Source organism: Nomascus leucogenys, chromosome 11 (genome assembly GCF_006542625.1).
Source record: "Nomascus leucogenys isolate Asia chromosome 11, Asia_NLE_v1, whole genome shotgun sequence".
Lineage (NCBI taxonomy): Eukaryota > Metazoa > Chordata > Mammalia > Primates > Hylobatidae > Nomascus > Nomascus leucogenys.
This window is the reverse complement of record NC_044391.1, coordinates 61714805-61728424: the sequence shown is the minus strand read 5'-3', so window position 1 is coordinate 61728424 and position 13620 is coordinate 61714805. Positions and strand designations below refer to the sequence as shown.

Below are 13620 nucleotides of genomic sequence, written 5' to 3'. Positions count from 1 at the left end.
AAGTGAATAATTTATTGATAAGGTATTTTTTTTAGCTTTCATATCTTTAACATTCTATTATTTCCACAATCAGAGGGTTATATCAAGAGAAACTCAAGGGATGAAACTGTTTAACTGATGTATCTTAAAGAGAAATATCAAGGTCTAGTAAACTTAGTTTTAAGTATCAGTGAGTACAAACAAATGCTATATGGGTTGGAAGAATGATTGATTTGATTTCACAAAGATGATCTAATTGACTAGTTTTAATATGCGCTATAGTTCATTTCACAAAGATACTAAAAGTTTGCAGAAATTGAGAAAATGTACAATTCCACTAACATGTACTCTGTTGTCAAATTATAAATTCTGTGAGGGCAAGAGGCAAGAATTTTTGCTTTGTTCAATGCTCTATTCTATTGCCTCCAGGAGTGTTCAACACATATTTTTGAGAGTCTTGAGGAAATTTTGCTTGTGATGATGAGGCACCATTTCAATGTAATTTCCAAAAATAGCTAATAGTTATTGAATGCCTACTCCATACGGGGTCCTGGTCTGTGCAAGCATATATATATATATATATATATATATGTGTGTGTGTGTGTGTGTGTGTTTGTGTGTGTGTATATACGTATATACATACGTATATATACGTATATACGTATATATACGTATATACATACGTATATATACGTATATACGTATATATACGTATATACATACGTATATATACGTATATACGTATATATACGTATATACATACGTATATATACGTATATACGTATATATACGTATATATACACACATATACGTGTATATATACACACACATATGTATATGTATACACATATACACACACACATATATATACACATACATATATATACACACACACACAGAGGCACACACATACATACACACACTTTTATTCAATTCTTTTTTGACAACTGCCCTATGAGATAGCTCTTATTGTGTCCATTTGATTAACAATAAAAGTGAAACTTAGGGAATCCAAGTAATTTAACTAAGATAAGTAAGGTCATTCAGCTTGTATGGTAGCGGGAGCATGTCAAAGTTCATGTTAATTATCTCCAAGATATTTTCTTAGAATGAGAACTTGGAAAACTCAATTTTTATTTATTTTATTTATTTATTTATTTTTTATTATTATACTTTAGGTTTTAGGGTACATGTGCACAATGTGCAGGTTTGTTACATATGTATCCATGTGCCATGTTGGTTTGCTGCACCCATTAACTGGTCATTTAGCATTAGGTATATCTCCTAATGCTGTCCCTCCCCCGTCCCCCCACCCCACAACAGTCCCCGGAGTGTGATGTTCCCCTTCCTGTGTCCATGTGTTCTCATTGTTCAATTCCCACCTATGAGTGAGAACATGCGGTGTTTGGAAAACTCAATTTTTAAATGGATATTTGGTTTTCCTGTGAACCAAAAATATTGATTTACTATTTCAGTCATAATTATCTAGATACCTATGATGTATCATGACTGTGCATGGAGTGAATGTTTTGCTTCCCCATAGGTTCTACCAATAGCCTCTTCATATATTATGTTCCCTCCAGTTCTTGGAAAACATTTGGGTTTGCAACCCTTGCTGGATTAATGAGGTTAAGAATAATAGCTGGGCGAGCGTATTGGTATAGTTAGTTGAAACAGAATACTAATATCTCCACATAAAGAACTGATCAGTGGCCACACACCTTATTCCTTGATATTAGCCAGTCTTAATTTAATGTCGGTTGAGATATTCCGGTCCCTTGAGGTACAGATTGGCCAAAAATCAAAACAGTTCCCAAGATTTCTACGAATTCCTGGAATAGGTGAATTTTTTCCTTCTGTCCTCCTGGTCTGTCATGTCTGTATTTATGTATGTATGTCCTATCAAGGAGCTCCAGACTAGAAATTCAGCACTTTCTCTATTTTATCATAAAACCAAATAGCATGAAGTATTACCTAGTAAAGTGAGTTTACTGAACAATTGAAGGAGCTGGAACTGGTTATATTAAAAAAAGGTAGAGCAAATCAACTTTGAAAAGTATCATCTACTGCATAATTCTGTTTTTAAAAGTCCTGTTGGCCATAAATTTACTGGGAATTTCCCAGTAACCTTCACCTCTCCCAGTGCTCTGCCATCTTGTTGGCAGCCACTCCTACTACCACTCTCTTACTTCTCTCTTCTTTCTCTTGGAAATAAATAATTCTTATTTTGTCATATTAAGCTGTTTGATTGTTTGATTTTTACTTGGATTCTGACAATATCTATTCTGTTTTTAGTTTTTCCATTTCTTAATTTCTTACTCTTCAATTCTCATCTGAGTCCCACTGCTTCAGCTCGTCTTATTTGACTTCTTGATAGCATTTGGATTTCCTTCCCCAAATACCCATTTTTTTCTAGTCATCTGACTTTCCAGGAACTTCTAGGACATTCTGAACCCCTCCCTTTCTTCAATTTCCGTATAAACTCATCATGAATTCTTGAATTTATCCATTCTTTCCATCACTACTGCCTCTTGTCCAAACTACCCACATCTCTCACCTGAACCCCTACATCTTATTTGATCACTACTTCCACCACTCTTCCACTCTATTCTTTTCTCTACTGGTTACCTAGAATAACCTTTTAAAAATGCAGCTAGGCCCAACTCATTTGTCTCCATAAAATCAGATAAACTGAAACCTTTAAAATTTCCCTTTCCTGGGACAAAAGCCGTAGCATTATTATAGTCAACTTGATTCCATTCTCCAGGCTCTGTCTGATGCTCCAGCTCACCTAGTGTGCCATCTCACTCACACTCTGCTCTCCAGGAAGGACATTCTCTTTTTAGGACTGCAAATGCATCTTGTTCTCTTCAATCTCTGGTTCATCACATTGTCTCGTCTTCTGGAATTGTGATTCATACCCCTCATAACCTCAATACCCCCTCCCCTATCACCTTCACCTCTACCCAGTACCAGTTCAAATCATTTTCTCCAGCAAGCCTTTACATTTTCTGTGGACTAGGCAGGTCCCCTTTCTATATTTTATTATACTACCATGAAACTTATGTCATATTACGTATCTTAAATGCAGTTAAACACTTGTGTGATTATGTGGTTGAAGTTGGTCTCCCTGGCCGACTGTAAGTTTGATGTGAGGAAATACGTCTGTTGTATTTAGCAGACATGTTGTATCCTTGTGTTATATATGTATACAGTTGTATACACTGTCTTCTCAAGTCCAGCACAGTGCCAAGCAAATAATCAAACTAAATATACCTTGTTTGAATAAACTTGTCAAATTGTCAAGAATTTTGGTATCTGCTCTTAAGATAATATGTATTCACTTCATTTTAGCTACATTCAGAATTCTGTTAGCAAGTACATATAACCCATGACAGTGACAGCATTTACTAAACACATAATGAGGCTTTTCTTATGTGAGACTGAAGTACACACACCTTCAACCTCCACAGATTACCCCTGCACCTAACTCCTGTGCCCCAGCCACAGTGAATAGGATATACTTTGCTATGTGTTCTCACATCAAACCTTTGCATATATCACTTGCATTGCCTGGATTGCCCCACCTCCCACTTCCATTAATTGGCTATGAATGTTCAACTCACATTTTGTATACCCCTCCCATATCTGAAATTGTAAGGCTAGATTAGTTATTGCCCTTTGTACATTTTCATTGTAACTATTCCTTTCTACTGTAATCGTGTCACTGTTGATTTCTTCCACTAGACTGTAATTCCTTAGGGAAAGAACCAGGTCTTACTTATTATTACACACAAAGTACTTAATGTAATATCTGACATACAAGAGAATTCAACAAATATTGAATAGATACATTAAAATAATCTAAAGTGTTTTTATTAAATAGACATTCTTTTAGTAATTTCAAATGGTTTTTTCAGGTAAGATAATGATAATGTTATGAGATAAAATAACTGACTTGAGAAAAACTATTGCTATCCATATCTATGAGATAAACTACCAGGAATGATATATTTCAAATATCTATACACTATTTTCATAAGAAAATAGGTTATTGGGAAGGCGTGAAAATTTATAGAGAAAACAATATCACTAACATACAAGAAAACTGAACTTCTAACTTTTCCCACCCCTATGTGTAGTAAAGAATTTAGCCTTGCCCAAAGAGAGGTCTTGCCATTGCCCTCAGCTTCTAGAAGGTAATCTCTATAATGTCTTTCTTTGCTTGGGAAGTCTTGGGTCATACAGGGTGGTCCAATCATATGATTTAGAGTAGGGGTTAGCCACACTTCTATAGTCTTCAAGCTGGGGCTGGTCATAGAGTAGGAGTTGGGTCATACTGGAAAATCCAACCATGTGATTTAGGGTAAGAGTTAACTACACCTGTAGAGTCTTAGAGAAGGGCCTGGTCATGCCACAAATAGGACATTTTGACTTAGAGTAGGGGCTTTGATTCATGTGGTATCAGTCAACCTAGAGACTGAGATTAACCATGTGAGCAATGAGTCCATGAATCGTGTCTAGTTGATGAAGTCCCCCCAAAAACTCTGGACAGAGAGGCTCAGTAAGCTTTGCTGGTTGGCAGTACTTCAAGGATACTGTCACATATCAGAGCAGTCAGAGTAATGCATTTTAACCACATGGGAAGAAGACAATAGAAGCTCTGTGTTTTTTACTTCTTGACTGTGCCCTGTGTGCCTTTTCCTTTGGCTAATTTTAATTTGTATCCTTCTCCTGTAAGAAGCTGTACCCATGTGTATAACAGCTTTAAGAGAATTCTGTGAGTCCCTTCTAGCAAAGCATGGAAACTGAGGATGGTTATTGCAACCCCTTGAACTTGCAGTTGGTGTCAGAAGTGAGAGTGGTTTTGGGGACTGTGCCCAACTTTGCAGCTGGCCTTTTTTTATTATTATTATTATACTTTAAGTTTTAGGGTACATGTGCACAATGTGCAGGTTTGTTACATATGTATCCATGTGCCATGTTGGTGTGCTGCACCCATTAACTCGTCATTTAGCATTAGGTATATCTGTCCCTCCCCCCTCCCCCCACCCCACAACTGACTTCAAACTGTACTACAAGGCTACAGTAACCAAAACAGCATGGTACTGGTACCACAACAGAGACATAGATCAATGGATCAGAACAGAGACCTCAGAAATAATGCCGCATATCTACAACTATCTGATCTTTGACAAACCTGACAAAAACAAGCAATGGGAAAAGGATTCCCTATTTAATAAATGGTGCTGGGTCACTGGCCATCAGAGAAATGCAGCTGGCCTAACTTCTTATCCTAAATAGAATTCATCTAACAAAGGAGGTAAAAGATGTTATTTTATTACTTATGGTTATATTTAAGTTTTTTTTAGGTAAGCAGAGAATAAGATTCGTATATAGAGAAGGTAAATATGAGTTTTTCTTGATCTATCATAAAAGTTAATGACATATATGTCTAAGTAATATTTTTAATGAGGAAAAAGTATAAAATAATTATGGTAAAATAAACATGATGTATTTGTTAAATAGACTGTTTTGATGTATCTTGACATCCTTAATAGAAATGCACTTAATATTAAATATTCAATAATATAAATGTATTAAGTAAAATCTTTCAAACTATTATGACACAAAATAATAGTTATATTTGGAAAGAATAATGTCTGCATATAAGTAAAAAGCACTTTTTTTGTATTTATTCATTAAATGAACTCGGTACTTTGGTTGCTTTGGTGTCTAATTGAAAGATAATCCTGTTACTAAACTCCCACTATTTCAATGAGCCATGTCATGAGATTTGAATTTTCAAAAAAATCACCTTAGCAATTTAAAATGTTTCTTCATTCAACTTTACATCAAAAAAATGAGGGCAGAAAGTAATATAAAAATAAACATATTGTGGTATCATAATTGCCCTTTTAAAAATATTTATGTGATGTATCTAATCTTCTTTTTTTTTTTGAGACGGAGTCTCGCTCTGTCGCCCAGGCTGGAGTGCAGTGGCGCAATCTCGGCTCACTGCAAGCTCCGCCTCCCGGGTGCACGCCATTCTCCTGCCTCAGCCTCTCCGAGTAGCTGGGGACTACAGGCGCCTGCCACCACGCCCGGCTAATTTTTTTGTATTTTTAGTAGAGACGGGGTTTCACCGTGGTCTCGATCTCCTGACCTCGTGATCCACCCGCCTCGGCCTCCCAAAGTGCTGGGATTACAAGCGTGAGCCACCGCGCCCGGCCTTCTAATCTTCTTTCTTAATGAAATTGTTATCTTTTTTCCCTAAACTTTCTTTGAAACATGGTGCTGTTTATACATTCACTTATTTTATTCTGATAGGAATAATGTGGTCATTCTTCTTATACTGTCACATGTAATAAAAAGCACAAACTATTTTATATCCTAAAATACATTATGTTAAATTCATATTCATTAATTTTCACAATAAACTCTTTTACGACTTTAAACTACTCTAAAAGTTTAATGTTAAACTCGTTTGAAAATTAACTCTTTTATTGATAAGCCCACTTGCATAAAGCAGTAAGAAGCAACTGTAATGTTTATTCTCACTGGTTCTACATTTGGTGAACATGTAGCAATAAAACTTCTCAGAAGGAAAGAAAAAAAATATAAAGTATCATTCCCAATATAGTTGTGTATGTATGAAAGCACTCCTAAAGTTTTTATAAATACTACTAGCACTTTCCATACCTCAAGAAAAGTTGAGGTTCTCAGTGGTTGGCAGAATGCTTACAAAGCAAGTAAAGATCATGGGCCTCAGCACATTCTAGCCACAAATTAGATACGAATGCTCACTATATTTTTACTAAAAGCCACAGCTTGGCTCAATTACAAAATTCTTCCCTTCATATGAGGAGAGTTGAATCACATACTGGAAATTGTGATAGCAAAGCTCAGGGATGTTCCAAAGTGTATATGTGGTTGACCACTTGGAAGTTTCCCAAGTTTAAATCAAAAGACTTCCAACATATAAATACCCAGCCCTTCCTTCACCTTCCCCCATAAACTAACGCAAAATCATTTCTGCAATGTAAATGAGTCTCGATGATTATGTTATATTAACAAACTGAATTAATCTTAGTGAACAAAGATTCTATATGGTACAGAAAAGGTCTAGATAAAACTTAGAGCTCATAATTGTCACTTAAATAATTTGTTCCATTTAAGTTCAGAGTAAAGGGAGAGATACAGACGTTTGGAAAGAAGTACATCCTTTAAAGAATATGTTTTACAAACATAGAAATTATTAAATATGTCTGATATATGCTATATCCATGAAACAATAAAACTTTTCTTCTTTACTTTTGGCTTGTTAGAGAAAGCAAAAATAATATAGCAAATATGTCATATCCAACTGCAAACATTACCACCACCAGCTCTGCTAACAGCAGATATTAAGTTAGGGTTAACTAGGTGTCAAAGGTTGTTATAAATATACGTGCGAACTGACTTACTCTTAATAACAATCCTATGAGATACGTACTATTTTTAGCTGTATTTTACAGAGGAAGACACAAAACTACTGTAACTTACAGCCACTAGTATTACTAGTGTCGCTATTAATACTACTAAACCTGCTACTATTACTATTAAAATGGCTACTATAACTTCTATTGTTACTGCCACTACTGATACTACTACTGAACTCCTACTATTACCAAATCTAATTTATTCAATGTTTTTTAAATGTCTAGCAATGTGCTAGCTACTTTACATACATTTTCTTATTCAATTTCTATAATTATAATTTCATAGCCCTAATAATGAAACTAGGACTATCTCCTTTTCACTTCTGAGTTCCAGAAGTAACACTACCCAACGATTTACTATTAATATTCTCATTTTAGAAATAAGGACCTTGAGATTTTACATTAAGCTGTTTGTGGAAGGCTCCATGGGTAATATATAGCCCTAATTTCACCAGGTCAAGCTGTTTCCGAGGTAGTGCTTAATAGATCAGATAACTGGATTTAGGTTCAGTGTTTGGTAAGTAGATGTGGTGCTTCTTCATATATGATATGATATTATTTTACTTATTTTTTTTTGCTATTTAAATTTTCAAGCATAAGTAGAAAGAATAGTACTATCACCATCTATAAACCAGCCAACTAGATTGAACAATTGTAAACTTTTTGCCATATTTGCCTTATCTAATTGTCTAGCTAACTAGCTCTATATTTGCTTCTCTCTGTCCACTATCTGTCTTTCTGTCTAGGGCTGGACCCTTGAAAAATAAATTCCAGATATTATGATAGCGGTACTACTCAACTCATCGACTCATCAGCAATTTCTAAAGACATTAGCTTGAATCTCAAAAAATTGAGGTCATTCTCTTATATAATCACAAAACCATTTTCCTTTTCTTCTTCTTTTTTTTTTTTTTTTTAAACTTTGAAACAGAGTCTCACTCTTTCACCCAGGCTGGAGTGCAGTGGCACAATCTCGGCTCACTGCAGCCTCCACCTCCTGGGTTCAAATGATTCTCATGCCTCAGCCTCTCGAGTAGCTGGGATTACAGGTGTGCACCACCACCCTAGGCTAATTTTTGTATGCAAAATCATTTTCACACATAACATAATTAACAGTAATTCTCTAATGTTATCTAGTTTTTGTTAGGGTTATTTTAAGTAATGCATCAATATTAAGACTGAGTCAAAAACATAAAATGACAAAACAACTTATTAAAGTGAAGTGATGTCATTGGACATACAAAAAAATAAATAAGGCAAGTTGTCCAGGATAATTTCTAAGATTACTAAGATAATTACGAAGAGTGAGTTTGCATATATATTAAGAGTAGAAGTGTTGAAAATCTCTAACTTTGGCTATTTTTGTATGTAATAAACAATGAGAGTGACAGCTGAAGAGTCCAATTTTGATCAGCTGGCCATTTTAAATGAAAACTCAAAAGACTATTTTCTTTGAGGTTTCTCTTAAGCATTTTGAATGATGGACAAAAACATCAATGCCTTTGATTTGGAACCTATGTTTTAGAGTTGAAATAAAACTCATATATCATTTAATTTCTATGGTTTTCAAACTGGTTCCCATTAGCTTTAGAGTTTTAAAAATCTTCTTGGACCACTTTGTAGAAAAAAGTCATCAGAATGGGCATTTTGGGGATAAGAAGAAGTGAGAGACCCTGTGGATAAGGGTCTTGGCTGTGTAGTATCCTCCACAGACACACAAATACACAAAAACGCACATGCACACAAAATTTCATCTTCAGTCAGGGCAATCTCATTTTCATCTTTTGTTCAGAACTGAGGTTCTGATTTAAATTGTCTTTGCAAAAAGCATTTGCTGCTAAAAACCTTTTTTACTGTTGATTTTGGAAACTTTTGATGTAGTCCAAATTCCTCATATGACAGAGGAGAAGCCTGAGGCTCAGAGTGACTGTTTTGCCCAATGTCATATAACTCATCAGGTGCAAAACCAGAACAAATGTCCAAATCCTTAGATCATGTTCGTTCTTAAGCAAAAACTGAAAAAATTAGATAGTTTTTTTAGGACTGCAACCACTAATAACAAAGTAGCATATTTCTAGAATGCTGTAAATAAAACATCGAAGTCCACCATGTAAACTCATAAAATGTTTAAGACACCAACATTTTACAGGTTTATTTACCCGTTTTTATTTTCTGTGCTTTACAAGCATAAAAAGCCAGAATAAGTAATGTGGAGATGCTTAAATATGTGTGGAGTTCTATGTAAAAGGGGTGTCCTTAGATTTTGATGAATTTTGGCAGATCCCTCAAAGTCTATATATATTTTATATATATATATTTATCTTATAAAATATATTTATATATCTTATATAATATATGATATATCCTATATATAAGATAATATAAGATATAGTTATATATCTTATATATATCTTATTTAATATATAAGATATAAGATATATAACTATATATAAATATTATATAAGATATATAAGATACAGTTATATATCTTCTATAGAAGATATATAAGATACGGTTATATATCTTCTATAGAAGATATGGTTATATATCTTCTATAGAAGATATATAAGATACGGTTATATATCTTCTATAGAAGATATATAATTATATATCTTCTATAGAAGATATATAAGATACGGTTATATATCTTCTATAGAAGATATATAAGATACGGTTATATATCTTCTATAGAAGATATATAGGATACGGTTATATATCTTCTATAGAAGATATATAAGATACGGTTATATATCTTCTATAGAAGATATATAAGATACGGTTATATATCTTCTATAGAAGATATATAAGATACGGTTATATATCTTCTATAGAAGATATCTTCTATAGAAGATATATAAGATACGGTTATATATCTTCTATAGAAGATATATAAGATACGGTTATATATCTTCTATAGAAGATATATAAGATACGGTTATATATCTTCTATAGAAGATATATAAGATATAGTTATATATAAGATATATAAGATATAGTTAGATATCTTATATAATCTTATATAATATATGATATATTTTTATATCTTATATAATCTTATATAATATATAAGATATATTTTTATATCTTATATAATCTTATATAATATATAAGATATATTTTTATATCTTATATAATCTTATATAATATATAAGATATATTTTTATATCTTATATAATCTTATATAATATATAAGATATATTTTTATATCTTATATAATCTTATATAATATATAAGATATATTTTTATATCTTATATAATCTTATATAATATATAAGATATATTTTTATATCTTATATAATCTTATATAATATATAAGATATATTTTTATATATATCTTGGTCAGGCTGGTCTCAAACTCCTGACCTCAGGTAGATCCACCCACCTTGGCCTCCCAAAGCACTGGGGTTACAGGCATTAGCCACTGCACCCGGCCTCTATTCACTGTTGAACAAGAAGGTTAAGATTATCCAGAATTATGTGGATAATATATATATTATAATTATATAATTATAATATATATTATTATATAATAATATAATTATTATATAAAAACATAATATAATAATATATATTATATAATAATATGTAATATAATATAATATGTTATATTATATAATTATAATATATTATTATTATATAATATATTATTATATTATATAATTATAATATATTATTATTACATAATATAATACATATAATTATATAATATAATATATAGTATTATATATTATACAATATATATAATACTATATATTATATATTATATAATATATATTACACAATATATATAATACTATATATTATATATTATATAATATATATTTAATAAATAATATATAATATATAATATATAAATAATATAAATAATATATAATATATATTATTTATATATATGCTTAATTCCATTCACCTGGCATCCTTATCAACAAGTGCTTAGTAAGGACTATGAGAAGCTAGGCTAGAGAGTGACATCAGCTAACATGGTCTATACATGGGAAGTGTGATGATCTTAAAAGAAGCTAGCCCAACTAAAAACACACCCAGGAACATAGATATCTTCCTTCATTTAACACTGGTAAATAGCAAATAAAACATAGCAGTTAGGTATCAGTAAAGGTTTACGGTAGTAAAAATGGGATCAGAAAAGTTATTTATTCATACAGAATGAAGTGTGATAGAATTATCTAATTATGTAACTCTTTTCCAACTAATTACTGATAAGAAAAATAGAGCAATTTGACATGGGCCGAATGCTTTTGTATGTTTTGTGTGTCATAAGACTATGCCAGGAGCCGGTATAATTTTTATTTATTTCTCCCTCTTTTCCACTGCTCATCAAAATTTAAGAGTCTTAAATTCAAGAAACACATAAAACCTAACCTCTACTACTTAAACTATTTTGGATATGCATTTTAAAAAATCTAGTTTCTTTTTATTCGTGTCCCCAATACTCTCAGATGCTCAAAACAATATAACATCTCTTTGTTTCCAATATATCATGCTTAAAACCTTGCAGTGGCTAGTCCCAGTACTGCTAAGTCTCTTCTTTAATACCTTTCTTGAGGACATTTCTCAAGCTTGGTTCTATTGATAATTTGGGCCAGATAATACTATGTTTTTGGAATCTGTCTTGTGCATTATAGGATATTTAATAGCTAAACAGATGCCCAAAACACCCCCCCCAACACCTCTATAATTGTGATAACCAAAAATGTCTCCACATGGGACCAAAGTTAGAATACTTCAGGGCTTCCACGATCTCCCTGTGGCTGCCTGGTCTCCTGCTCTGATTTTTTTCGGCTCAAATCTGATTCTTACCAAGGATTATTGCCCAGCCGTCCTTGTTTTCTCCCACATAATTCTGGATAATCTTAACCTTCTTGTTCAACAGTGAATAGAGGCCGGGTGTGGTGGCTAATGCCTGTAACCCCAGTGCTTTGGGAGGCTGAGGCAGGTGGATCACCTGAGGTCAGGAGTTTGAGACCAGCCTGGCCAAGATAATGAAACCCCATCTCTACTAAAAATACAAAAAAAATGGTCAGGTGTGGTGGCAGCCATCTGCAATCCCAGCTACTTGGGAGGCTGAGGCCAGAGAATTACTTGAACCTGGGAGGCAGAGGTTGCAGTGAGCCGAGATTGCATCATTGCACTCCAGCCTGGGCAACAAGCTAACCTACGTCTCAAAAAAAAAAAAAAAAAAAAAAAAGAAAGAAAGAAAAAGAAAAAAACCCACAAAAACAGCAACAACAACAAAAATAGTGAATAGAGACAAAGAAATATTTAAAAAATAACAAATTTACTTCTGTTTTATCATTTTTCCTCTCCTTTTTGCTTGTCTTGCAGAAACGACATTTCTGTGCAAGATCACAGCATCATCTAGTTTTAAATACATATTTCTAAAATCTAAAGACCTTTTTTGATGTGTTTAATAAAATTTTTCTTTAAAAAAGGAAAATAACCTTTGGGTAAGAAATCTGTCTTCTTCTCTCTTGAATGGTATTTCCTATGCAGTCAGAAAAAATGCACACCCACATACCTGCAAACACACACCTAGAGTACCTATCTACAGGGGATCATTAGGAATTGCCAGGAACTTCATAGTTAGAACGCTTGAAACTGTGTAGACTTGACTTACAGTGTATTGCAAAGATGGCTAACAGTGTAGGGAGAATGAAGTAATTTGGGCAATCTGAGTGAGCATACAAGGTTCATTATACCAGATTAGAGAATAAAATGTGAGTTGAACAGTACTGTCTTGTAAAGCGTCAAATACTTAGGGGAGAATTATTTAAATAGACACAGACATGAACATTAACCACAAGATGAAGAATCAAAGTGGTGGAGATTACAGGGTTGGCAGTCAGGACACCTGTTTTCAAATCTTCTGTTAGCCACTAGCGACTTGTATGATTACATGGGACCAGTTACTCAACTTTTCTAATACTCACTTTGAAAACTGAGAAAATCACAATAATATGCACTCCACAGAGGATTTCTGTGAAGATCAACTGAGAAACATGTGAAAAACATTTAACCCAATTCTGTCTAAACAGTAAGCCCACAATCAATGTTGGCTATTATTACTTCTTCACCGCCCTCAGCAATGAAATACCCAGATTTTTTATTTTTTATTTTTTTGGTCTCAGTCTAAGTATCCAGC

The 13620-nt window shown here is 33.1% G+C and overlaps 1 protein-coding gene across 9 annotated transcripts in view; it reads right to left on the bottom strand.

Annotated features, from left to right (window-relative positions):
• CNTN1 (contactin 1) overlaps positions 1 to 13620 on the bottom strand; it is a 390240-nt gene that overhangs the window by 118721 nt on the left and 257899 nt on the right. The gene's annotated exons all lie outside the window — the stretch shown is intronic.